Below are 25965 nucleotides of genomic sequence, written 5' to 3' on the forward strand. Positions count from 1 at the left end.
GATGGTATCAGAGATTTTGAGTTTGTGTTTTATTGCAGAACTGCATTTGTGGTGCAGGCAGCGCAGTTCTGTCGAGACTATTTTGGTGACGGGGGCACTTGGGCTAAGAAGGGTGATAGTGATATTATACCTATATGGGGGTGCACGGGAGGGTTTAGGTGGATGCTTGGTTCTGACAGAGGAGATGGTTGGAATAGAGTAGGTAGTTGGGTTACTCAGAGATGCTGGTTGAAGAAGGGTGGTGTTCATGGGTTTGTGAGTGAGCGATGTTTGCAGACGACAGGGTATGCTTGGCTATGATGGAGTGAGGGGGCGAAGTGCATCTTGTGGGAAGGTGAGAGTTTTCCAAAGGAGTTGAGGTGAATGGAAAGTTGAAATCTTAGAGCTTAAAAGTGAAATGGAAGCTACAAGCTGGGAGATGGAGGTGATAAGAGAGCATAGCTTATTTTCAAGAGAGGGTAGGGCAGAGCACGGAAGGTTGGGTGTCCCGATGGCAAAAGGAGGGGGTGATATAGGTGGTGGGAGCCAGGGAGAGGTGGGAGGACAGGAGGAGAGTTGAGGTATAGGGTTCATAGGTTAGGAAAGGTGGAGGTTGAGAGCGGGGGTTGGTGTATCAGAGGTGAAGGGAGAGTTGTCTTTGTTGGCATTGCACGAAGGAAAGGAATTTAGGACATGTTTAGGGTGAGATGGGTGCGGAACAAGACGGTGGGGAAGAAGGAGAGGGGAGGACTGTGAGGTGTCATAGGAGTGTAGGAGGTTTGGGAGGAAAAGAGGGGAGGTGGTTGGAGAGGTACTGTTGGCTAGGAGAGGTGGCTCTGAGGGAACCGGTATCTGGTAGAGTGGGGGGGTTGGGAGAAGGGGAAGTTGATGAAAGGAAATGGTTCTGCTGGGCCTGATGGGGGAGATGGAAATGGTTACCAGGGGGGTAAAGGGGGCAGCACAGCATAGCTGGCGGAGTGGGGGGAAGGAGAGAGATGCAATGGGATTGTGAAGAAATCGGGGAAAGAAGTGAGGGGAGGAGGGGGTAGAGAAGAGGGGGAGAGGGAGGAATGAGGGGAGCATAAGGAAAGTTAGCTGGGGGAGGAGGTTGGCGGAGGGGTGGACTAAAAAATGGAGTAGCAGATAGGAATAGGGGAGACGAGATGATATTGGGGTACCGGGACGGTGCAGATTGGACAAGGAGCGTATTATCCTAGCGCGTTACAAACTCGCAAATAAATAAATAAATAAATAAATTACCTAGTGGTAAGGCTGACGTGACGAAGGGGGGGGGCATACTGTGAAGTGGGAGGAAAGGGAGAGGAGGGCACAAGGGAGGGGGAGGGAAGAGGGCTGACCTGAGCCTCTCGAGGGTGCAGGCTATTGGAGTGTAAGAGGGTCAGGGGAGGAGAAAGGGAGTAAAGGGTGGAGCTAGATGGAGAGTCAGGGGAAAACCTGGTCGCAGAGGGGGGGAGTAGGGAGGGGAAGAGGTGGTCAAAGAGAGAGAGATAGGTGTCTTTGCCTTGGATCAAGACAGTACCGTTGTTATAGATTGAGATGGTGAGGGAGCCGTTGAAATACGCAGAGGGGGAAATCTTTAGTTGTTTCCCATGAGGGATAGAGGAGGAGGAGGTGACGTTAAGGGAATTAAATAAGCTGGAGGACCAAGAAGGGGTGTCGTGAGTGAAGAAAATGAAATCATTTTATTTTCGAATGCTATCTACACACCCGTAAGACACTTTATTCAATATATGGGTGCAATCAATTTGAAATTACCATATACAAATACCGCTATTATTTCTGGGAATTCATTTATTTAATACTCTTGTGTGATATAACATAATCAGTACCACACTTTAATGGAAAACAGCAAGTGACATGAAATTTCACAGACGCTTTGCAAAACAAAAGAGATGTAATATTTCAGATTCAAGATGACCTCTTCTGTGCTATATTTTGGCCGTTTAATAGCAAACAATTATCGTAGTTAAAAGAAGGCAACTCAAGCACACAAAGTGTTTGCTAATATACGTCTCAGCTACAGCACAGAGAAGGAAATCTGAAATGATATAAAAGTCTTGATGTCCAATGCTTTAAATGTAAAATAAAAATGAACGTTATTGCTGTGGGCTTGAAAAAGATGGTGTAAATTAATGTGAGACTATCGAAACGCGTCGACGCATTAAAAGCCTAGTTTGGGGAACGTGTTGGCACAATAGATGACAAATCACGAATTTATTGCGGGCCCTCTCTGATTGAATTTCTACACAGATTGGCTGTTTTTATGCAAAGTACATTCTCTTGTGTATACACCCTCTCTCCCTCCCTCTTCTGTTTTAATTTTTAATGTCTTTTTGATACAATTGATGTAATAATATTGTAATATTTTGTAATTGCTAGATGAAATTGCTTTAAAACCAATGGACTAGGGCAGGGTAACTTTGATTTGTATTGAACATTATTAACAATATTTTTAATAAAACATTATACATGTAGGTGTTTGTGTAGTAGCACACTATATATATATATATTGCAATGAGGACGAGACAGCCATTGTCTATGGCAATGAATTTGACAAAAGGGCAACGTGAAGCGATACAACATCTGAAGAGTGATCCTGACTTGGTATGTAAGCCCTCAGATAAGGGCGGAATCCTTGTTTTAATGTCTTGAGAAATGTATACTAGAGAAGCGATTCGGCAATTATCAGACACTACATGCTGTGCCAAGATAACCAAAGATGAATATATTGCAAGCATTTACAAATACCATGAACTTATTCAAAAGTGGGCAGATAAAAACATGATTAACAACAATAAGTTTAAATTTTTGACATGCCCTCACCCAGTTACAGCTACTTTTTATCACTTGCCGAAACTGCATAAGGACGCCACTAGACCACCAGGCCGTCCTATAGTCTCTTCTATTGGTTCTTTATCTGAGGCAAAGTCCCAATTCGAGGACCACTTTTTAGCAGACTTTGTACAAATGTTGCCCTCCTATATACGGGACTCCACACATTTCATTAAGAGCATCATGGACATTCCTTGGGAGGAATATATATATATTTCCTTGTGAGATTACATGTGTGTATGAGTGGAAGTATGATGAGTACGATTGTGTATTAAGGTGTTTTGCCAGAGGGAATCCATACTTTTATTTTGTCTAGTTAAAAATGCTTGACCAAGGCAGTGGATGCTATTAGCATAATTTAAATAGGATGGTAATTGCTTTTTGCAATTAACATCCCTATCACATTTAATACAAGTTTGGTGCTTCGCAGCAAACTGTGTATTTCTTCAAGGCTCAAGGGCTGTCCATCAACGCAGGTCTCCTCCAGAGAGAGAGAGAGACCCAAGACCCAGAGGTTACTTAAGCCACTGGAGCTTAGCTGGCAGATAATAATGTTCAAAATTCGGGGTCACCCGCCCAATGCTCAAACATAAGGTGCAAATTATCTAGTGCGACTCTGGGCCAGCCATTATTCTATATGAGCTCTCAGAGTAATAGGTTTACCTCACGAAAGAACATTCTTGCTACAAAGACGGAGATGGGCAAATCAGTAAAGGAGGTGGGGCAGCATCACCAGTATAGATAAAGTGATGCAACACGTGCCCATAAGTTGGAGTATTCTCCAAAATGCTGTTTGTACCCTAAGAGCACTCATTGTTTTAGTGATTATTTGGTTGAGAAGGTCTTGTCGGCATGTCATATTCTGATCCCCAAATATTGGAAGTAGACACACTCCCAGTTAATGCTACGGCTCCCCTCCTTAACCCCATCCAAGTCCTGAATGAACAAAGTAGCATTAGGGTGACTGGTACTAGGTCGTGTTGAGCCTAAGCAAGACTTTGGCCAATTGAGATATAGCCAAGAAGCAGCCTGAACTCCTTAAGGATCTGCGCTATGCCAGTATGGGCTCCCCTAGAGTCTCTGACATAATGCAGAATGTCATCAGAGTACAAGGACACCACTAGTCCTGTCATTTGGGGGATGCCCTATACCCTTCTCTCCTGTCTTAGTTTAAAGGTTGAATGGCTCTATATCTAGCGCAAAAAGAAACGGGAGAAAAGCACGGCCGGTCAGGTCCCCATACTGATTGCAAAGGTGACTAACATTAATTTGTCCAGTTGGACTCTGACATCGGTCCATGTAGAGCAACCTGATCAGCCCTATGGTGTGCTTCACAAAACGAAATTTAGTCAGCTTTTTTTAAAGGTATTCCCATGCCAAATTACTCAATGCCTTTTCCATGTCAAGGACCAGACAGGCAGAATGAGGTCACACTAGCAGGGCTAATTCCATGAATTTGTACAGTCTACTTATATTCAGATACATTTTCTCAGAGGAATGAAGCCATTGTAATCAGAGTGGATCAGTTGAGTAAGTACCGGAGTATTTGACCCGCCAAGATTTTATCAAGGTTTTTATACTCAGAATTAAAGATAGGTATTGGCCTATATGAGGCAGCGTCAGTAGGGAAATGCCACGGCTTCAGCATTGAGATTGTTAACCCCTTCGACGCTCATGACGAGCTGGGCTCGTCATGGCGTAGCCTCCTCGCACGCTCATGACGAGCCCAGCTCGTCACGTAACATGCGCTTTCGCAAAACCCAGCGTACGGGCGGAATTCCGCCCGCACGCATGCGGTTAAGGACTCTCTGAGTGATGGCAGCAATGATCCTTTGGTCATTACTGTATCGTCCATGGGGGCAAATTTGGGCCAGAAGCTAAATCCTGTATGGCCTTCGCAATGTTCTGGACTATAATGGGTATGTCAATCTCCTCCATCAACTCGGAGGTACTCTAGGTAGGGACAGGTGTCTAATGAAGTTACCAGCTGCAGCATTAGTGCTCTCTGGCCCACCATTATAAGGCATTCAATAGAAAACCACAGAATGCCATGTGAATCGCTTGTGTTGAGCAGATGCTGGGACTCAAACCTGATTCCCCATCTCTGCAAATCTGGCATCAGGCCATATATGCCTATACACACACAATGAATGAAAGTGGGAGGATACTGTTCTTGAAAAGGAGACAGGGACAAGTTGACAATGGCCTACAAGCTGAGCAATTAAAACAACAGCAAGGCCCCTTTCTGTTACAAAATTATTTGAGCCCTCCAGCACTGGAGCACCTGAAAAGCAGTGAGGCCCCTGCTATTAATAAATTAATCAGCCCTCCACTGCCTCAGGGCAACGTCCTGGCAGGGAGCACAAAACTGCTGGGTCATCCATGGTAGCCCGGAGGAGGCTGAGGTGAAGATGGTGCGAGTTGCAAACATCGCCTGGCATCCACAGCAAGTCTCATTCTTCCTCGCCCACTATGCCATGAATGTGAAGGGCTGTGGGCGAGGTGTTAAGACAAACATTGTTTCTGGGCATTGTTCCTGGGCTGCGTGGGCACTAGGGAGGTGAAAATGGCTTAAAGGCCTGAGCAACACCTGGCCCCCAGGAAGGCCGATTCTGGCACACAATCACCCCTCCCCAGCCCACCCACAGCATGATTGCTTTGCAGGGCAGGGGGTGAAGGAGAGGCCACAGCTGATAATCGCTTTACGGCCGCCCAGTGAACCTGCTTTCATTTGTCTGTCTCAGTGCCCTCTGTGGGATGTTTTTTTTCTCCCCTTTCACAGTCCACAGAGATCACTCTGTGGACTGGGAAAGGGGAATGCACAGTACCAACCGCCCCTGACTGTTAGCATTCCTGCAATGCCCATTGCTTCAGCTTCCCTTTCGCCAGCCCTTACACCCACGATCCAGCCAGTAGTGACGTTAATGCCCACTACCTCTGTTATCACTCTCACTGTGTTCCTTCATTCCCCGACATTACAGAGTGGTAGGAGTCCAGTATGTGACCCTGAGAATAGAGACTGGACGAAATTTACGGAGCGCATAGGGCGGACACTGGTCCAATCTTGTGTGGGTGATGCAGAGAAACAGGTGGTGGCTAATCAGGTTGCACAGGGGCCTCATTACCCCTTTTACAGTGTGGAAGACATGTGGAGTGTGTTGAAAGATTATGAGCCTTTTGTACAGCAACATACCCTTAAGCATATGTCAGCTGCTTTGATCGGACTTTGGGAGCAGTGTTTCAATGATGCAGCACCGCAGATTATCTATGATATTAAGGATCATGTATACGTTGCTGATATGGCAAATGGTCCTTTTTTAGTAATGTTGCAATGTTGGTTGCTTATCGGAGTAGGCTGCATGAGTAGAGCCCGAAGACAGTATCTCAGTTTCCGATGAGGGAGGTCCACCCCATATATCACCCTGAAATACCAGAGCTGCGGGATCACCATAATGTTGTTACCAGACCAGGGGTAGCGCCCCGTTTCCAAAAACAGTGGGTTTATACTCAATGGAAAAGCAGTGAGGTTTTGTCTCTTAAGTCTCAGTTATCTGACCCTAGGAAAACACCTACTGCATTATTACAAATAATTGACTGAGGCAGCCTCTTCAACAGTAATGATGCTTGCAGATATTGAAATGTTCTTTGGTTTGTTGGTTCTGGTTGATATTTGGAGACAAGTGCACACACAGGATCATTGGGTGGTACCTGGGATCAGATAAAAGTATGGGACCAGGAGAGGAAGCCTGGTGAGAAGCCTAAAGCAGAGATACTTTCCTTGCCAGGACGCATTATCACGTATATTCCTTCTCTCACGACGCCTAGAAAAGTTGATTGGGACAAGCTCTCGGCTTGTATTCAGAAGAAAGACAAGAGTATCTGATTTCTTCACTCGGTTTGAAGGTGATTTACTTGATTATAGAGGCAGGACTTGGCAATCAAAGGTGGTGGGCGTTTGTTTGTTAATAGATTTGTTTCAAACATGCTCCTCAAGATTGCAACTCAATCACAGGTTTCCAAGAGTACCTGGTCCACATCTTCTCCCTCTGTTATCTAGAATATGGCGCAGTATTATGAGCGCAGGGACAATTAGGATAAGGAGAAGGAAGAAAAGAAGTAGAAGGATTTGAAGACAAAGGTGTTGTTGCAGCAGGCTTCTCGAGGGAATGGTAGAGGACCTGGTGGTTTAGCCAGACAGCTTCCCCGTACTAGTAGAAATACTGTGCCGGGAGGGCCGAATCAGTGTGCGTACTGTAGGGAAGGGGGACACTGGCGCAGCGAGTGTCCAGTGTTGTTACAGAAGATCGTGGCTCAGAGGGGACGAGGTTCTCGTGGATAGGGTCGGGGAGCTGGTGGACAGGACAGGACTCCGAATGCGGTGGACTCTCAGGGTAGTTCAGGTCAGAACAATGTTGATGACGCTCAGGGTGGACAGTATTATCATGACATGTATGATACAGATGAGGTGACAGGAATGTCTTACAGCTCGGTAAGCCAGGGACAGAGTGAGGGACCAGTCTGATACCAGTGGATCAACGCGGTCTGTATGTTAGTGCGGATGTGCATGGTTCGGCTCAGGTGTTTTTAGTGAATACAGGTGCAACAAACAGTTCTATTTCTCGTTCCTTGGTCCCTGGGGTGGCTCTGTCTGGCCATAATAATGTGTCAGGAAGTTTTTCTGGTGTACCAGTTGTGAGCCCCATTTCGAAACCCCTTGCATTGACTGTCGGTTCTTTCGATGCGGATTTGCTATTCTAGTTGACTTCTAATTGTGGAGAAAATTTGATGGGTTTGGACTTGTTGAAAGAATTGCATGGGTGTAAAATCCATTTCGCGGGCGAATTTGCGGATTTTGGGCAATTTCACGGTCCGCGAATCGCGCAAATTTGCCCAAAAATCCGCAAATTCGCAAGTTGCGAATTATTTTGCTTGGTCGCACTTGAAAAATACGTTTTTGGGGTGGTGTTGGGGCCTGGCCATGTGTGTGTGGGCCATTTTGAGGCCTGGTTCAGGCAGGGCCTGGCCATGTGGTGGGGTCAAGGGGCCATTTTGAAGGCAGGCAGTGTGCTCAGGTCTGCACCCAGTTTGCCTTGCTTTCTTCCATTAGGCCCAGGGGTACTCAATGGTGCATGGACCAAGTCTTTCTGTGGGGTGTCTTGAATTTAAACATCATTGAGGGCATGGATGGCATTGGATTGTGGTGATTTGTGTATGTTTTTTGACTTTTTGGGGGTGGTGTTGGGGCCTGGCCATGTGTGTGGGGACCATTTTGAGGCCTGGTCCAGGCAGGGCCTGTCCATGTGATGGGGGTCAAGGGGCCATTTTGAAGGCAGACAGTGTGCTCAGGCCTGCACCCAGTTTGCCTTGCTTTCTTCCATTAGGCCCAAGGGTACTCGGTGGTGCATGGACCAAGACTTTCTGTGGGGTGCCTTGAATTTAAACATCATTGAGGGCATGGACGGCATTGGATTGTGGTGATTTTTGTTTGTTTTTTGACTTTTTGGGGTGGTGTTGGAGCCTGGCCATGTGGGTGGGGGCCATTTTGAGGCCTGGTCCAGGCAGGGCCTGGCCATGTAACTGGGGGTCAAGGGCCCATTTTGAAGGCAGGCAGTGTGCTCAGGCCTGCACCCAGTTTGCCTTGCTTTCTTCCATTAGGCCCAGGGGTACTCAGTGGTGCATGGACCAAGTCTTTCTGTGGGGTGTCTTGAATTTAAACATCATTGAGGGCATGGATGACATCGGACTGTGGTGATTTGTGTGTGTTTTTCGACTTTTTGGGGGTGGTGTTGGGGCCTGGCCATTTGTGTGGGGGCCATTTTGAGGCCTGGTCCAGGCAGGGCCTGGCCATGTTGTGGGGGTCAAGGGGCCATTTTGAAGCCAGGCAGTGTGCTCAGGCCTGCACCAGGTTGCCTTGCTTTCATCCATTAGGCCCAGGGGTACTCAGTGGTGCATGGACCAAGTCTTTCTGTGGGGTGCCTTGAATTTAAACATCATTGAGGGCATGGATGGAATTGGATTGTGGTGATTTGTGTGTGTTTTTCGACTTTTTGAGGTGGTGTTGGGGCCTGGCCATGTGTGTGGGGGCCATTTTGAGGCCTGTGTGTGTTTTTCGACTTTTTGGGGTGTTTAACTGATGTCCCTCTTGCTTCCATTGTTTTTAGGTGCACAAGAGAACCACCAGTGCAAGGAAGAAGTCCTGCAGCGGTGTGTGCAGCACAACCTCACGTGACGTCACATGTGGCCACAGACAAGACAACTCTGCAACTCGTGCAACTGCGGCCTGCTGTTCTGACATCTGAAGAAGAGGGCCCTAAAGAAAGGTGGCGTTAACGCCTCAGTGATAAAAGTTGCCAGTGCCACTGCCCGTAAGAAGGAGCAGAAGAAGCAAGTGGCACCACCTACCAAGGAGACTGGTGTGCCCACTGACACCTTTTTTGGGAGAAAAAAACTATGCCTGCAGCAGCAGCGGTGTCCGCCGGGGACCAAGCTGGAAGCAGCACCTCTGCCTCATTGGGCTCAGTGCCACCACGCCAAGTTAGGTCCAAGACCATGAGTGCTGCTGAGGCAGTCACTTTACTTTCTCAATCACCATCGACCAGTGATGTTGGCTCATCACAAGAAAGTACCATCCAATCAACGCCGGGTGTAAATCAGCTGGCGAGTGTTCAACAATCACAGCCGCAACGACAACCACAAGTGCAACTAGTACAAGCGCAAGTACATGGGCAAGGAGAGGCGCAAGTACATGGGCAAGGAGAGGCGCAAGTACATGGGCAAGGAGAGGCGCAAGTACATGGGTAAGGAGAGTTGCAAGTACATGCACTAAGGAGAGGTGCAAGTAGAGGTGCATGGAGAGGTGCAACTAGAGGTTCATGGAGCGGTACAACTGCCTACAACGCTTGTTCCTCCAGAAGTAGGGGCACATCAGGAAATTGATATTCAAGTGGAGGTATCATCCGAGGAAGCCACTCCTCCTGAGGATGATCCATTGTCTTCCAGATCCCCAGCAAGAAAAAGGTCAAGGAGGGCTGCTACTACTACTACTACAAGTTCTTCTTCAAGCCCCCTTTATTCTGATGACCTTGATCTTGATTGGAACCCAGCAATGCAGTCTGACAGTGAGGCATGCCATGAGCCGACAAAGGTAGCTAAGCCTAAAAGGAAGGTTCCCGCAAGGCTTCGACTTATGGGTGATGACGACGAACAAGAAGTGGTGTCTTCTGCTGCTGATGAACAGTCTGACGACAACCCAGTCATCACAGATGTCACTCCAGCCCCAGCGGGCCTGCAGCAGACAGACATTTTCACCCTATCCCGAATGGCTGCTGAGCAGGATGTGGGCGGCGTGGCACTGGTACCACCACCAACGCAGTTAACTACAACAACAACATGACCTACAGCTTCCATATTTTTTAGTCAGAAGGGCCGGCAGGGACCTCCATCCAGTTCGACCTCAATTACCTCAAGTAGTGGTGCTGTAAGTGAACAACAGAAACAAATTCAGCCACACCCATCCTCCACTTCATCTGGCATTGAAAGTCAAAGTAGCACCTCCACCACCACCAGCAGACATTTCCAGTCCCCAGTTTGGGACTTCTTTACTGTTAGCCAAAGGGCGGAAAACATGGTTGTTTGTTCGATTTGTAAAGTATTAGTTAGTCGGGGTAAGCTTGGTACCAACTATGGTACCGGAGGCCAGAGAGGTCATCTCCAAAATCACCCAAAAGGCGCACCTAAGGAAGATCCGGGAAAACCAAAGTAGAACTGATCCAAATGTATCCATTCACATTGCATCTGATGCTGACGAGGGGCTGATTGTGCAGGGGGGAAGTCAAGAACCGACCAACATTTTTTCTAGTACACCCAGTACCCCTGGCAGCAGCACTGCAGTGGTAGCGCCCACACCCTCTACCCCTGCAACATGTATGAGGCACACTAAGAGTCTGGGACAGACACCAATGCAAAAAACTAAATCAATGAGCCTAACTGGCATGAAGTCTGCATCATCATCATCATCATCATCATCACGTAAAACGGTCCAGCCCACCATTAGCAGCATGTTTTGGTCGGATACGCCATTTGAACGCAACCACCCAACGGTACGTCTGTATAACGCAAAGCTGGCTAAAATGCTAGCGCTGGACCTTCTCCCTTTCTCTTTCGTGGAAGGGGTGGGTTTTCTTGAATTTGTGGCAACAGTCTGCCCTAAATGAAAGGTTCCTAGCCGGTCCTATTTTGCCAGGGTTGCTGTTCCAGCACTACATCAAGATGTGCTGGAGGTGATTGGCGCAGCTATTCGGAAGAGTGCTGTTCACACTATCCACATGACAACAGACATGTGGACCAGTTGCCAAGCCCTTGATTACATGTGCATCACTGCACACTGGGTCTCTTTTGCAGGGATCAAACAACAGTTAGAAAAAGCAGGTGTTGACAGGGACACAGTTTTTCAAGCTACTCGCAAACATGCAACAGTAGGCATGTTTGCCATGGAGAAATCTCACACTGCAGCTAACCTTTTGGAGGAGTTTAACAGGAAGGCCAATGAATGGCTGCATCCAATAAAATCACATAGTTGGTTATGTTTCCACGGATAATGGCAGTAATATAGTTAGGGCCATGACTGATGGTGAATATTTCAGAGTGCCGTGTTTGGCGCACAGTATTAACATCGTGGTGCAAGAATTCTTGAAAAAAGAAGCCACAGTCATCAAATTACTGACCATCTGCCGAAGAATCTGCACACATTTCAGCCATTCTTTTAAGGCCCGGAAGCAGCTGAGGAGCATTCAACATGAACGTAAACTGCCAGTCAAAGGACTAATCTAGGAGTTGGCAACACATTGGAACTCAACCTTTTACATGCTTGAGCATCTGTCTGAGCAGTGGGGGGTAATACATGAGTATGTCTATAAACTGGGTTCTACTCAGAAAGACATGAGGCTAGAGTTGGAGGAATGGAACCTAATTGCAAGCCTGACAGACATGCTTCGTCCTTTTGAGATCTTCACGCGTGAAGTCAGCAGGGAGGACTTTTCTTTCGGCAAAGCTATCCCATTGTTGGTCATGCTAGAGCACCAACTGAAGGACGTGTCTTCAACGTTCAGAGATGATGCTGAAAAGCGAGAAGCATATGATTTGGCGGAGAAGTTATTAAGGCGCCTACTTCACAATGAAAGGCTTAAAAACATACATATTTATTTATTTATTTTATTTATACCATTTATAAAGCGCGCTGTTACCGCACGGTGTCCTGGCGCTGAAATGATATGAAATCTCCCTTTAGATGTTCATCGGTTTCTATAGGCCAAAGAGCCAGGTTTTAATATTTTTCCTAAAGGCCATCACATTAGTGCTTTGTTTCAAAGCCAAAGGCAGTGTATTCCAAACGGTGGAGGCTCCTGAGATGAAACTACGGCCTCCCCACCGTGCTTTCCTAATTTGAGAAATCTTAACTAGCCCTTGATTGGCCGACCTTAACTGTCTGGCTGGCGTGTACAGTTGAAAGTGCTGTTGGAGAAAGGATGGACCCAGTCCATTCACTGCCTTGTATATCATACACAATGATTTAAACATTATCCGCTTGCGTACCGGGAGCCAGTGCAATTTTCTCAATTCATGTGCCACCGGTGCAAACTTAGGAAGACCAATAACCAGTCGAGCAGCCGCATTTTGCAGCATCTGTAGTCTATTAAGCAGCCCCTGCTGGGCTTGGAGGAAGAGACTATTGCAGTAATCAATGTGGGTCAGCACAAGTGCTGTCACCACCGTTTTCCTGCTACTGTCAGATAGGAAGGGGAGACCTTTCCTAATAGTTTTCATAATCCAGTAGATGGAGGAGGTTAATGCACTGACTTGGGGTTTAAAAGAGAGTTGGTTGTCAATAAGAACTCCCAGGTTCTTTACCTTCGTTGCCGGAATGGGTGGGGCTCCCATATCATGTGGCCACCATTTGGGGCTCCAGAAACTGATATCAGCGCCGAAGAACATACAGAACAACATTACATTTGTGCCACTATTCTGGATCCACGGTACAAAAAGGCAGTGGCCAGCAAAGCATTCATTCCTTTTGATGAAGCAGATGTTTCAAAGTACAAACATTGGCTAGCTGTGTCAGCTACTCGGTTCGAAAAAGAGCGGCAGAACCTTCAAGGAGGCAGCACAAGTACAACTGAATCAGCAGGCCATCCGACGTCAAATTCCACTTCTGAATCCGTGGCCGAAGGGAGTCACTTTCCCTCACAGCCGTTAACGACACCTGCAACCGTATCATCATCCTCACCTTCACCAGGCCCAGAAAAAATATTGTCGGAAGCGGATTGGCTAACTCAGCAAGGGTTTGCTCGGTCCACTGCTGCAAAGGTCACAAATGGTACGCAAAGTGGAGCAACCCTGGAGAACCTTGAGTCTGTGGTGCAGGCCTATCTGGATGACCCAACAGAGGTCTGTCTTAATGAGAACCCATTGGTTTATTGGTATAGGAAAAGCTCTGTATGGCAACTGATCACCAACCTGGCTCTAAATTATTTGTCTTGCCCACTCGCAAGTGTGTCTTCTGAACATGTTTTCAGTGCTGCTGGTGCCATTGTAACTTCAAAAAGGACCCGCCTCTCGCCCAAAAATGTGGAGAGGTGAACAATAATCAAGATGAATAAGCACTTCATACCACCCGATTACAAAATACGTGAATGCACGCAGGAAGAAGAGGACACCGACTTAGGTGACGCCGACGGAAGTTCTTCTCTGTCACCTGACCTACTCCCGTCTCAATTCATAGACTTTGAGGACGAGCTCTACTTCCCTGACACCGAGGCCTGAAAATGACTTCCTTTTTTTTCGTCGTTATTCACTTTTATTCCTGTGTGTCTTTCTTTGTTTTGCAACTTTTACCACAACAAAACTCTAATCACCTAATCACAACAAGTCCATCATCAGCACTGTCTTCATCTTATTTTCCTTATTGATTTGAAAGTGCCGCAGTCTGCATTCCTGATGTTCACAAGTTCACAACTCAATCATGCTCCTCTATCCTCCTCCTCCAGACTCCCCCTATCCATTTCCTCAAAGCAGATGGATGGATTATGGAGAATAAATAAACTTTGTCTTCGTAGACGGGTCCCCTCAAGTGGGACTGAAATTACTGACTGACTACATGCTTGCTGATTATTGACAGACTTACTTCTGAAATTGACAGGAGAGGCTGCCCTGTGGGCCCTCACTTTCCAAAGAAGATGCGGAAAAAAAGTAGAACAGGTAATGAATAATGAGAAGATGGCATGCAGTGGACAGCAATGGCTGTCTGTCTCTGTTGAAACCAATTGCTGTTTGTGTTTTGTGTTTTTTGTGAACAGCGCAATTTGCCATGTTTTGAATATACCAGTATTGCAGGTTTTTGGGGGTTTCTTTGGGGGTGTTCTAGATTTGCGGTGCTGGGTCGGTGGGGTCTTGGAGCACTGCTGGGAAGGTCTAATTTTGATTGCAAGTGGTTTGAAGAAAATCCATGGTGGAAAAGGGGGGTTATGGCCTAGCTGCAGAGCGCGCTTGGACAGAATTGAAGGAAGGCCGAAAATATTCTAAGTATGAGATTTTCCATTTTTGCTTTTTGCCTGTTTGGGGGGGTTCTGTTTTTTTGCGGGTGGGTTGGCGGGTCTTGGGGCATTGCTGGGAAGGTCTAATATCGGATTCAAGTGGTTTGGACAACATCCATGGTGAATTTTTTTTCCGTTTTTGCTCACTTGCCTGTTTTTGGGGTGCTGTTTGGGGGGGTTCCTGGTGTTTGGGGGGGTTGGGGGGTCTTTGAGCAATGCTGGGCATGCCTAATGTTGGTTGCAAGTGGTTTGAAGAAAATCCATGGTGGAAAAGGGGAGTTAGGGCCTAGCTGCAGAGCGCGCTTGGAGTGATTTTGGAATGAGGCCTTAATTTTTCTGAGTCTGAGTTTTCCCGGTTTTGCTTTTTGGCTGTTTGGGGGTGTTAAACTTGTTTTCGCCTGGGTTGACGGGTCTGGGGGCATTGCTGGGAAGGTCTAATAACGGATAAAAGTGTTTTGGAGAAAATCTATGGTGAAAACGTTTTTCACTTTTCAGAGTTTTCGCTCACTTTCGTGCTTTCGGGGGCCTGCTTGGGGGGTTCCTGGTGTTTGGGGGTGGGTTGGGGGGTCTTGGAGCAATTCTGGGTATGGATAGTTTTGATTGCAAGTGGTTTGAAGAAAATCCATGGTGGCAAAGGGGAGTTAGGGCCATGCTGCAGAGCGCGCATGGAGTGATTTGGGAATGAGGCCTACATTTTTCTAAGTGTCAATTTTTCCGGTTTTGCTTTTTGGCTGTTTGGGGGTGTTAAACTTGTTTTCGCCTGGGTTAACGGGACTGGGGGCATTGCTGGGAAGGTCTAATACCGGATAAAAGTATTTTGGAGAAAATCCATGGTGAAAAAGTTTTCCACTTTTCTGCGATTTTGCTCACTTTCGTGTTTTCGGGGGGCTGCTTGGGGGGGTCCTGGTGTTTGGGGGATTTGGGGGGTCTTGGAGCAATGCTGGGCAGGCCTAGTTTTGGCTGCAAGTGGTTTGAAGAAAATCCATGGTGGGAAAGGGGCGATTTGGCCTAGTTGAAGAAAGCGTTTGACACTATTTTTAACTTAGGGCTCGTTAGGGTTAGCAGTATTGCATGTGTTTGGGGGGGTTCGAGATTTTGGCAACTGGGTACTGGGGTCTACTCTTGGAGCACTTGTCAAGAAATGTCTAATTTTGGTTGCAAGTGGTTTGAAGAAAATCCATGGTGGAAAAGGGGGGATTTGGGCCTACTTATCTTTCAAAGTACGTTTTGTCACAATTTTCCACTAGGCCTCAGACAGGTAGCAGTTTTGCACGTTTTTGGGGTCTGATTGGGGGGTCTTCTACATTTTTGCGACTGGGTTTAAGGGTCTGGGAGCACTGCTGGGAGGTCTAATTTTGTTCTAAAATCGCAGTTTACAGTACACCTAGCTTGAGGGGAAAGATCCGCAAAATTTGCCCATACTTATTTATCCTTCAAAAGGAGACTCAGAGTACGCCCTTTCGAAACTATTGTACTGTCGATTCTGAAACTGAAAGTGTGACTTTTTGCACTACACAGCGTACGTACCTTATATTTTTTTCTCAGGGGTGTTTTAATATCACTTCCTGTTTTTCCATCAACATATACAGGGCGGCTTTCACCCTGTGCAATGGGAAAAAGGATCATTAGCGAGCCGCAATTCAGCATCCGCCAGGCAGGCAGTGGACAGGGTGTCTTCTGGTCACCAACATTGATCAACGGAGCGTCAGATGGAATGGAGGAGTACCGCAAATAAGAGGAATGGCTTGATGCATGCAACTTCCCAAATTCAACAGGACAACTACAACAACATACAGCAACAGTATCCATTCATTTCAACTTATCTTTTAAGTAATGTGATTGCTGTGAACTTCTATGAGTGTGACTCTGCATTTCTTTGCTCTCTGCTTCTAAATTTATCCCTCCAGCCATTGTTTATGTTTTCCTTTGCTATTTTTAAAACTAATTTAATGTACGAAGTGTTTCTCTGAGTGCAGAGATAGGCAAGTGAAAACGCATAATTACTGCAGCCCTGTACTGTCGCATTCTTTCATTCATAGTTAGTACGTTGTAGAAAGTAGTACTTACTTTTCAGTAACCTATCCATGTAGCAAACAACTTGATGAATGCAGTAGTGCATGCACTTCCTTTATATCACTTAAAAGATTTATGGATAGCTTCGTATCCAAAGATTTGTTTATCTTCATTTGTGGTTTGTCCATGCTGTGCTTTTCTTTTCTTCTCTCAACAAAACTTTCCCAGAAAACCCTATTCCCATCCAATTTCCAAACCCTAACCCTCTTCCCCCAGGCTGTGTGGTTTTCATTGATGTGTGAGTAAATGACAGCAATAATTCCACACACTTGCTGGGGAGGATAAGGTTATAGCAACAGAAAATGAATTACATTTCAAGGCTGGTGAAGGAATCTGAGGATATATTCTTACTCAGCTTGACACAGACTCATGACTATTGGCAAATCAAAGCAGATTTTCATGGGCGCCATCAACTGGATTGATCATCAAGAACATCCTCCTCCTACACGTGGCAAATGATTACGCTGCTGTGTTCTTCACCTTCAGTACTATTTCTTGTAGTAGTAGCCAATGTCAAATTCCACGCAAGTAGTAGTTATACTTTCAATACTTTATCATTTGTAAGGCTACATTATGGCACTGTTCTAGTGTACTGTCACGTGCTATAGTATCTATCGTACCGTTCTAATGCTCCGCTCAGGCCAATCAAGGTTTCATTTTCTTTTTTTTCATATGCTGCAATTGCCACTGTGTACCACCACTAGTACCACTGCAAAGATGCCATTTCATCCGCTCAGGATTGCCAACCTTAATCGCCATTTGCCATGCAGCCAGTCCTGTGCCTAGCCCTATTTTCAAACACGAATTACAGGTAAGATAAGCGTTTGGGGGGAGGAAGAATAATGGAGTAGTAGGAGGGACGAGAGACTGACGGTAGTACTAGTAAAGTCCTAGGACAATTGAATTCACTAACTCTGTGAGAGGCACTTAGTTTTGTAAACATTTGGCCAATTACTTACACAATTTGAATCAAGAAGCCACTTAAGTTTCAGGAAAACAAACTTACAGTTAACCCCTCCCCCCAGCCTCAACTGCAGTAAAAACACGTATGCTATGTTTAAGTTGAAAGTAATAATTATTTATATCCCTAACAAAAATAAACTATCCCGCAAGACCCGACCCAACCCCCTCCCTATCCCCAAAGAATTTCCGTGAAATAAAAAGTCCCCAATGTCCAAAAAACCCAACTCCCAATTCCCACCCCCCAAAAGTCTTTAAAAAAGGGGCAAGGGACAGTCTCTCCTCCTCTAATGCCGCCGGCGGTGTACTTTTTTGGCCAGGTGGTCATGCTCCTTGCGGAGGTTCTTGAGCAGGATTTTCATTTTCCTCTGCTCCTGCTCAAGGTAGGACACCCTGAGGGTTAGGCGTCGCACACGTGCCTTTGAAGTGCTGTGGGGGGCAGCTGATTTTTTGGCTGCTTGGCGGAGGCGGGTGGCTGCGGTACCACGGCGGGTGGCTGACCCAGGGAGCGCGGAGGAGGATGCAGCTGTCGCAGTGGATGTTGTGGAGGTTGACTGCGTATCCTCCTCCTCCTGGGCCACCAGCCGCCGATATTCGGCGACAGTCGCCTCCAGCTTCCGTTGCCGGGCCCGTCTAGCCAGCTCCTTCCGTGATAGTTTTGAAGGAGCATCTATATGAAGAAAGAAAGACATAGTATGTAACCAATGCTCTTTAAGATTAACAAACACAAAATAATTCAGCAGAAAGTTGTGTCACAGTAGAACTAGCAACTTGCAAGCACAGTACATAACATTTGTGGCCTGTATCTATCTAACCTCCCACTTCTTCAGCCTTGCTCTAACATTAGTGGGAGTTTCAGGAATCAATTCTACGAGCACTATGGACTCACTACATTAGAGTCGACTATGACAGTACACCAGTCTTATTCTTCTTCTCTCTTGTTTAGCAAAATTGGTACGTAAACTTCTGGAAGCCGGCATAATGCCAGCGCAGTCAACTTGCACCCGAGAAAAACAGACGCACGCCATGATGACACAGGCTTGCGTTACTGTACCAGTCCAGTACATGCAGGTGGTGAAGCTCTTACTTTTCTATTACGGGTGGCACTGAGAATACTCTGTTACAAGGGCTACTGCTTAATTAATTTAACTTTCACCCTACAGTGCCAATGACTACTAGAAAAGGAAAATGAAGAAGAGAAATAATATGATTATCTATCACTTCACAGGATATGTATTTGCTTTCATATGGGATGACTTTAGGTGCTTTGTTTTTTATTGAGTGAACACTGATAGTCTACACATGAATGACAGAGTTGTACTAAAATTATTACCAGAGGTAGTGAGTGGCCCCCGTAATCGCCGGATATATGCTGTGCTTGCAATACAAACTACTGCTACTATTCATGGTAGTATTCGGAAAAATTACAACTTCTTTTCCTTGCCTTTCCTACACTGGAACTGACGTGCGGGTGCGGTGTTACATGCTCTTCAAAGTAACACTTAGTTCATCCAGTGACCGTCTACTCTCTCTACATATACATATGCTATCTATGAGTCAGATAGTACCATGATCCAGGCATCCATCCATTCAAAGTAAATGTCAATCATTCTTCTTAATGTCTCAACTGGACAAACCTTACTTTTTCTCACGGGAAAACAACATTTTCATTTTATTTTGGAAACCGCAAGCCATGCATCCGTGCTTGACTTGCATTTGAATTTCAACCAAAGGATATATTGTGCACACATACAGTTTCTGTTTCACCCACCCAGGCAGTCCTCTTCTCTTCCCTTTCTCCTTCCACCCATCCTTGCTTCATCCTTCAACCGGCCATGCATCATATTCCCAGCCACCTCGGGCAGCAATCAAACATGTATCATTCTTTGCCAGTCATCATTACTTTTAACTCGCTCATCCTTCCACACTTACTTACACCCTTCTTTCCCTTTTCGTTCATCCCATCCATCAAGTTCATCTCTGATCTGACTTGGATTCTCGAAAAAACTTTCACAGCTGAGTTGAAGTCAATTTAGAGGAGCCTACTACCTGGTTGATAAAAACTTAGGGGCATATTATCAAGGGGGTTTATCTCTGCTTTTTTGGCTTTAAAAGCCAAGAAAGCGGTGATAAAATTAGCTCCCAATTACCTAGCTGTCGCTAACACCAGTTAGCGACAGCTAGTAGGAGATAGCGACTATCTTGGGCCCCACTTTGCATGTCAGTGATATTTATCACTAATGACATGCAAAGTGGGCGTGCCAAGATGTTAGCGACTGGAAACAGTCGCTAACATCGCTATCTCCTATTACCAACTTTTGGAGATATTCGCGCTAAGCGCGAATATCTCCAAAAGCTAACACCTGCCCCTGAGCAGTTCTTAGGCATGTTATCCAATGAGAGGTGGATAACATGGCTAAGAGCATTAGCTCGATAATGCATGAATATCGCGGACTTTTCAGCGATATTCATGCATTGCGGCCGTTTTTTATCGCATTTGCGATAAACCTTGGTAATACCAAGGTTTATCTGCGGTAAAAATCGCCGCAGCTTAGCGGTAACATTTTCTCTCTGACCAAGCAATAGCGATAATTATCGCTATTGCTTGGTAATATGCCCCTTAGTTCTAAATTTGGAAGTCTTCTTAACAGTATAGTATACTTGTACTGTACAACATATGCACCCGTGCAGAGAGCACACTCTGCAGTCTGCAATCTCAATAAGAAAGGAATATAATAGCTTACCACTGTTCGCCACTACCGTGGCATCCCCCACAGCAGTTTCGGCTGGCTGTTGCACTGCCTCCGCCCCAGTAGTGCCCACCTCCGCGCTGTCCCCGGCACCGGTGGATGGTTGTGCTGATGTTCCCCCTAGAAAATATATTTCAGATTCTTAGATGCCATATACACCACTCCCTAGTATTTTGTCTAGGAATGAAAAAATGTCACTACAACTACACAAACAAATTTAATAATTTGTGACTGTCTAGTCAAAACTAAAAATTGCCCTTTTTTCAGGGAAGGGTGTTGTCTTGCTACACTTTTTGGCACAACTGATGAATGCTTGCTTTTTAACATGCACCATTTTTCTCATAACAGACAGAAGCTTCCCTTCTAAGAACAAGAGCAAGATCAGATCATCATCACTAGGACGGAGTCAGCAATGATTCAGCACCACACAGAAGATTTGAAGTTCCAACCAGGTGAGGGCTCGCCCACAATTAACGTGTGAAATCACTAAGCACTTTTCCATTTTCAATCCACCGTTTATGTTGTATGATGAACTTGATTTTAATAAATGTTTTTACTTTTAATAAAGCTTTAAAACGATTCTGTGGTTTTTGGTCATGAGTGAGTGAGCGAAAGGGTTTGCAATTTGCAAGCATGAGTCCATGGCTCTGACAGTTCTGGATTTTGACTCCATAGTCTTATGTCCTGGGTTGGATAACCATCATTGGGGATCAATCATCGATGAATTAGGGAGCTAAATTACTCTGCCACACTAGCTAGTCAGTAAGGAGATTGGGGGTTCAAATTCTGTTATGACTGAGGTATGTGGAAAGTCTAACTGCGCCTATTATAATTGATAAACAATGCCCTATTTAGTGTCCATAGTTCTGTTTGTGCAGAATTGTCCCTGCAACAATAGTAGTATGGATTGTCCTCCTATCCAATCAAAAAGTAAACTAGTATCTTATTCTTTCTTGGTGGTCATTGACATTTTATTGTTGGGAATTGTCAAAGCATAAACATTTAGAAGACTTCAAAAGACATTATGGACAACCCAGAGGACTGCACTCGGTGCATAGAGCTATTGCTGAATAGAATGGGAGTTTCGTTTAACACCTTTTGCCAACTGTGCAAGCTTAGTTAGCTACACAGACAGACTAATAATAATAATCTAGTAGTACCACAGGGAGTCATAGTAGAGGCAGGATAAGAATTTAGAAACAGTCTACAAGACGATCAAAGACGATTTAGAAAAAATCGAATGAGGAACGTTAGTAAAAAATAGGTACTCTAAAAGATAGGGAAGTATAATTATTAATATTAACATGAAAAATTACTGGGGCCAGCATAGGAGCCCTCGCCGGACCGATCCTGGCCTTCCTGTTCCTGCTCCGCCGGCGCCGCTACCTCCTCCTCTGTCCTCTTGCCCCTGGGGGGAGCTGATGTACAACATGAAAGAAAGACCCAAACATGGATGATTGTTGTCAACCAAATCAAACATTTCAAAATAACAATACCAAATAATTTCGGGGAAATAGCAAATAGACAACAATTGCACTACATTTATTGACCTATCTGATGTGGTCTACTAGGATATTAGTATTGCTGGATTCGCGGACCGTCGACTTGGAAAGTTATGTAACTCACTAAACCAACTACAAAAAGGTTCGATTAGGACTGGCAGGCAGCACTCCGCAGCACGCGAAGTGACAAAGTCCATCGTGATTGCAGACCTGTGAGAACACTAAAAAGTAAGTTTCCTACTACATAACCAGTCATTAAAATACTCAAACTATCAATCCACCACCACTATCTCTTCTTAGTGGCAGGTGTACAAAGGAAGGACTGGACTTGAGTCTCTAGGGGCGGATTTACAAGCCCCTTGCGGCTCTTTTGCTCCGTCGTTGCGTGACTTTTGTGATGCAGCTGCAGCGCAAAAGAGGCACCATGGTGCGGGGCATATTAACAACGTGACGCATCTGGGAGATGCACCACGTTGTAAAGCCCTGCGCCATCAGGGGGCGTTCCGGCGCAAGGGAGGGCATTTATGCCCTGAGTGAAATCTACAAGATTTCACTCAGTCACTTTAAGGCCAATGCTGGGTCACTCAAAACCCTGCGCCTGCTTGAAGCAGACATACGGCTTGACGCAGCATTGGGGAGATAGGGCACCCTAGAGCATTGCTGGAGCTGCGTCGTGGTTGTGATGCAACTCCAGCAATGCGCCGCCTTTAGGGCACAGATGCGTGACGCTTCTGCACCCTGGTGCGCCGCGTGTCGTTTTTTCCCCATGGTGCGCCGCATTGTAAATGCGGCGCACCATGGGTGATGGGATGCGCCAGTAATTGTAAATCTGCCCCTTAGTGTCTAGCATTACGCAGTTCTGTAAAGTACACTCATACATAATTACTCAGGCCAATGAAATGAGCACAAAATCGAAAATAAATAAGCATAGTAGCACCGCCACTGAGCAGGAGAGCAGTGCACCTGAAAAGCAATCACAGACGATTTTGAAACATAATTTACCTACAATGTAATCGGCAGCATTATTGCTCTTCGGAAAAAACTAAAATTTGCAATATGATAACACATAGAGCAGGAGAAAACAGAGTAGTGATTAAATAGCTTCTACTACTCACCAAGCCCGGGGATCTCGACGCCTAGCAGGTCGAGCCGGTCGTGTTCACGGTCCAGGAGGTCGGACCACCGGTGCGAGGCCTGGCTGTAGGTGCGCCGGACCCGGCACATCTTCTCCCACAGCTTCTGACGCTCCCGGAGCCCGTACCCGCTAGCGATCCTGCTGCCTGCTGCGATGGTCTTGGGGAGGCGGCGCTGCACATAATAAACCAGTGCGGCCACCTCCTCCGTGCTGAATATCTCCCGGGCTGTGACTTGCTCCCCCCTCAATCGCCCGCATGGGAGCCGGGAACGGGGTGCGGGACCCTTCCCCTTGTCAGGCTGCTTCCCGGCTCCCTTTGCCATGGTCTGGACAGGAAGATAAATAATAAATAGGAAAGAGAATAGAGAAAAAGTAAAGAAAAGAAAGGAGTTTAAAAAAGTAGTTTTAAATTAACCAAAAGTAGAAGAAAACACAAAATATAGAGCTAGAAAAATAGAGGGATAGATAATAAGTAAAATAGATTAAAAAAAACTTCAAACAAGCAAAGGATGGAAAAGATTGAAGCTGGATAGAGAAAGCATGCCCAGCACCATAGCAATGAATGAAAAACAAGATGGCCGCGCCCGTTGAGGACCGTGTGGGTAAGTTTGCGCGATATTTTTCCCACGAGCACGCAAAAACACACACGAACTTGTGATAGCACGCCACACACAACGCAAGATTGCCAATAGCGCCCGGAAACGGAAATACACAATGCGCACAAGATGGCCGCGCCCATGTACGACCGCATGGGTAACTTCGTGGTCGGTGCGCTGCAAGCGGCTCGCGAATACGCAAAAAACCCCGCGAACTCGCAAAAAAATAAAATCCGCAAATTTCGCCCATACTTAATGCTAAGATTTCTTGCTCCCCAGCAGGCATTTATATGACCATGGGTCCTGGTGTGGTAAGCGTTAAGCAGTGTGTGTCCAAGGATGTGCCCCTTCCTGCTGAATTTAAATATGTGCCACCTACACTGTGGGCAACAGGCGACACAGATGTGGGATTGTTGCAGATATCACCTGTTTCGATACGTGTGAAGAAGGGTGCTATTTTACCCCGCATCCCTCAGCATACAATTACGCAGGCAGGTGAGCGAGCTTCAATACAAATTGTGCGAGACTTACTTGAGAAAGGAGTGGTTGAGGAGATGACTGCTAATGTTTGTAACAGACTTATTCTTCCCATCCTCAGATGCCTTCGGGTTCCTCTGAGTATTAGGAAGATGTTTAGTGTTTTGAGATTGATTTGCGTGAAATTAACAAAATAGTGAATCCCCAGTTCCCGTGGTCCTTGACATTACAACTCTCTTGACAATAATTCCTTCTTCTACTAAATTCTTCTCTGTCATTGACTTAAACAATGCATTCTTCAGTATTCCAATTCATCCTGATAGCATATATCTGTTCGGTTTCACCCTAGCTGGTAGACTTTTCAGATTCTGTCGTGCACCTCAAGGCTATACAGAGAGTCAGAGTATTTACAGTCAGGCATTGAAAAGTCAGCTGGATTCCTTGTCGCTCCCTACAGGTAATGTATTGCTCCAATATGTCGATGACTTGCTCATCGCCTCGGATACGGAACCAGGCTGCAGAGACAGTACAGTTACGTTGTTGCTGCATTTAGCTCAACATGGCCAACAAGTATCTCTTTACAAATTTCAGTATTGTCGACAGGAGGTCACCTACTTAGGTCACCTACTGTCAAAGGAGGGTACGAGATTGACCCCTGAGCGCATCAGTACCATTGTTAAAATACCTGCTCCGCAAACTCAGAAAGAGGTGGTGCTTTCATAGGTATCACTTCTTATTGCAGGAAGTAGATACCTGGCTGCTCGCTGTCTATTAAGCCTCTGCTTGTGTTGACACTAAAAGAAGTGCATGAACCCCTGCCTTGGACGCCAGAGTGTCGGCAGTCTTTTTGAGCAATTAAAAACTGCACTTTGCTCTGCTACAGTGCTTGGAATTCCTAATTACGCAAAATGGTTTGCATTATATGTCCAAGAGATCAGTGGTTGTGCACTTTCTGTTTTAACACAAAAGTTTAGGAATAAGCAATGACGATGTGTTTATTTCTCTGCTGTGCTTGACCCTGTTACGCGAGCCCTCCCCAGCTGTCTATGAGTGGTCGTGGCTGTGGCTGTTTCAATAAGACAATCGGCTGGACTCATACTTGATACTGACCTCACAGTTATGCTACCCCATGCTGTGGATACACTTTTAAATAAGCCAAGGACACAGCACCTCAGCAGTGCACGTCTGACAGGATATGAGCTAACACTCTTCGTGAAGCACATCACGATCAAACGCTGTGCCACTCTGAATACAGCCACATTACTACCCCTCCTTTCAGAGCATGAGGAGATTGACATACATGACTGTATCTTCCGGATGGAAGAAGAGACAAAAGGACGGGTAGACCTGAATGATGTTCCCTTTTCTGACACCCAAGCGTAACTATATGTCGATGGCTCATGCTTTAAGTTACCATATGGCACTACAACTGCTGCATACGCTATTACAACACTGTACAATGTAGTTGAGACATCAGGAGTTCCCTATCAGTCAGCCCAAGCTGCAGAGCTTGTTGCCCTTATTCGAGCCTGTGACTTGAGTGAGGAATTAGTTGTCAATATATATACTGACAGTAAGCATGCCTTTGGAGTCGCCCATAATTTTGGGCACCTCTGGGTAGAGAGAGGGTTCCTTACTTACCATGGGACGAGAATTCAAAACAGCCCTCTTATACATAGGCTTTTGTCCACTTTGAAACTCCCTAAGAAATTGGCAATAGGGGAGTGTAGCGCCCACAAGAAAGTTACTGATGATGTGGGTAAGGGGAATGCCTTTTCAGATCAGACAGCCAAAGAGACAGCCTGAACAAAGATGAAAAGAATGTTTGTAGCAGGTCCGGCTAGGTGGGTGCCAGAGGTCACCATGTTTGAGGATACAATAGAGGACGTTAAGGAAATACAGAGTGAGGCCTTGGTGGATGCGTTAGCAGTGTGGCAAGAAAGTACTGCAAATTTGAATGATGAGGATGTTGGATTGACAAGTCAGGGAAGCAGAGATGGATGTTGCCAGATGCATATGTTCTTCCTGTAGTCACTATGGCTCAGGGGCCAG

The sequence above is a fragment of the Lissotriton helveticus genome, chromosome 2_1 (assembly GCF_964261635.1).
Source record: "Lissotriton helveticus chromosome 2_1, aLisHel1.1, whole genome shotgun sequence".
Lineage (NCBI taxonomy): Eukaryota > Metazoa > Chordata > Amphibia > Caudata > Salamandridae > Lissotriton > Lissotriton helveticus.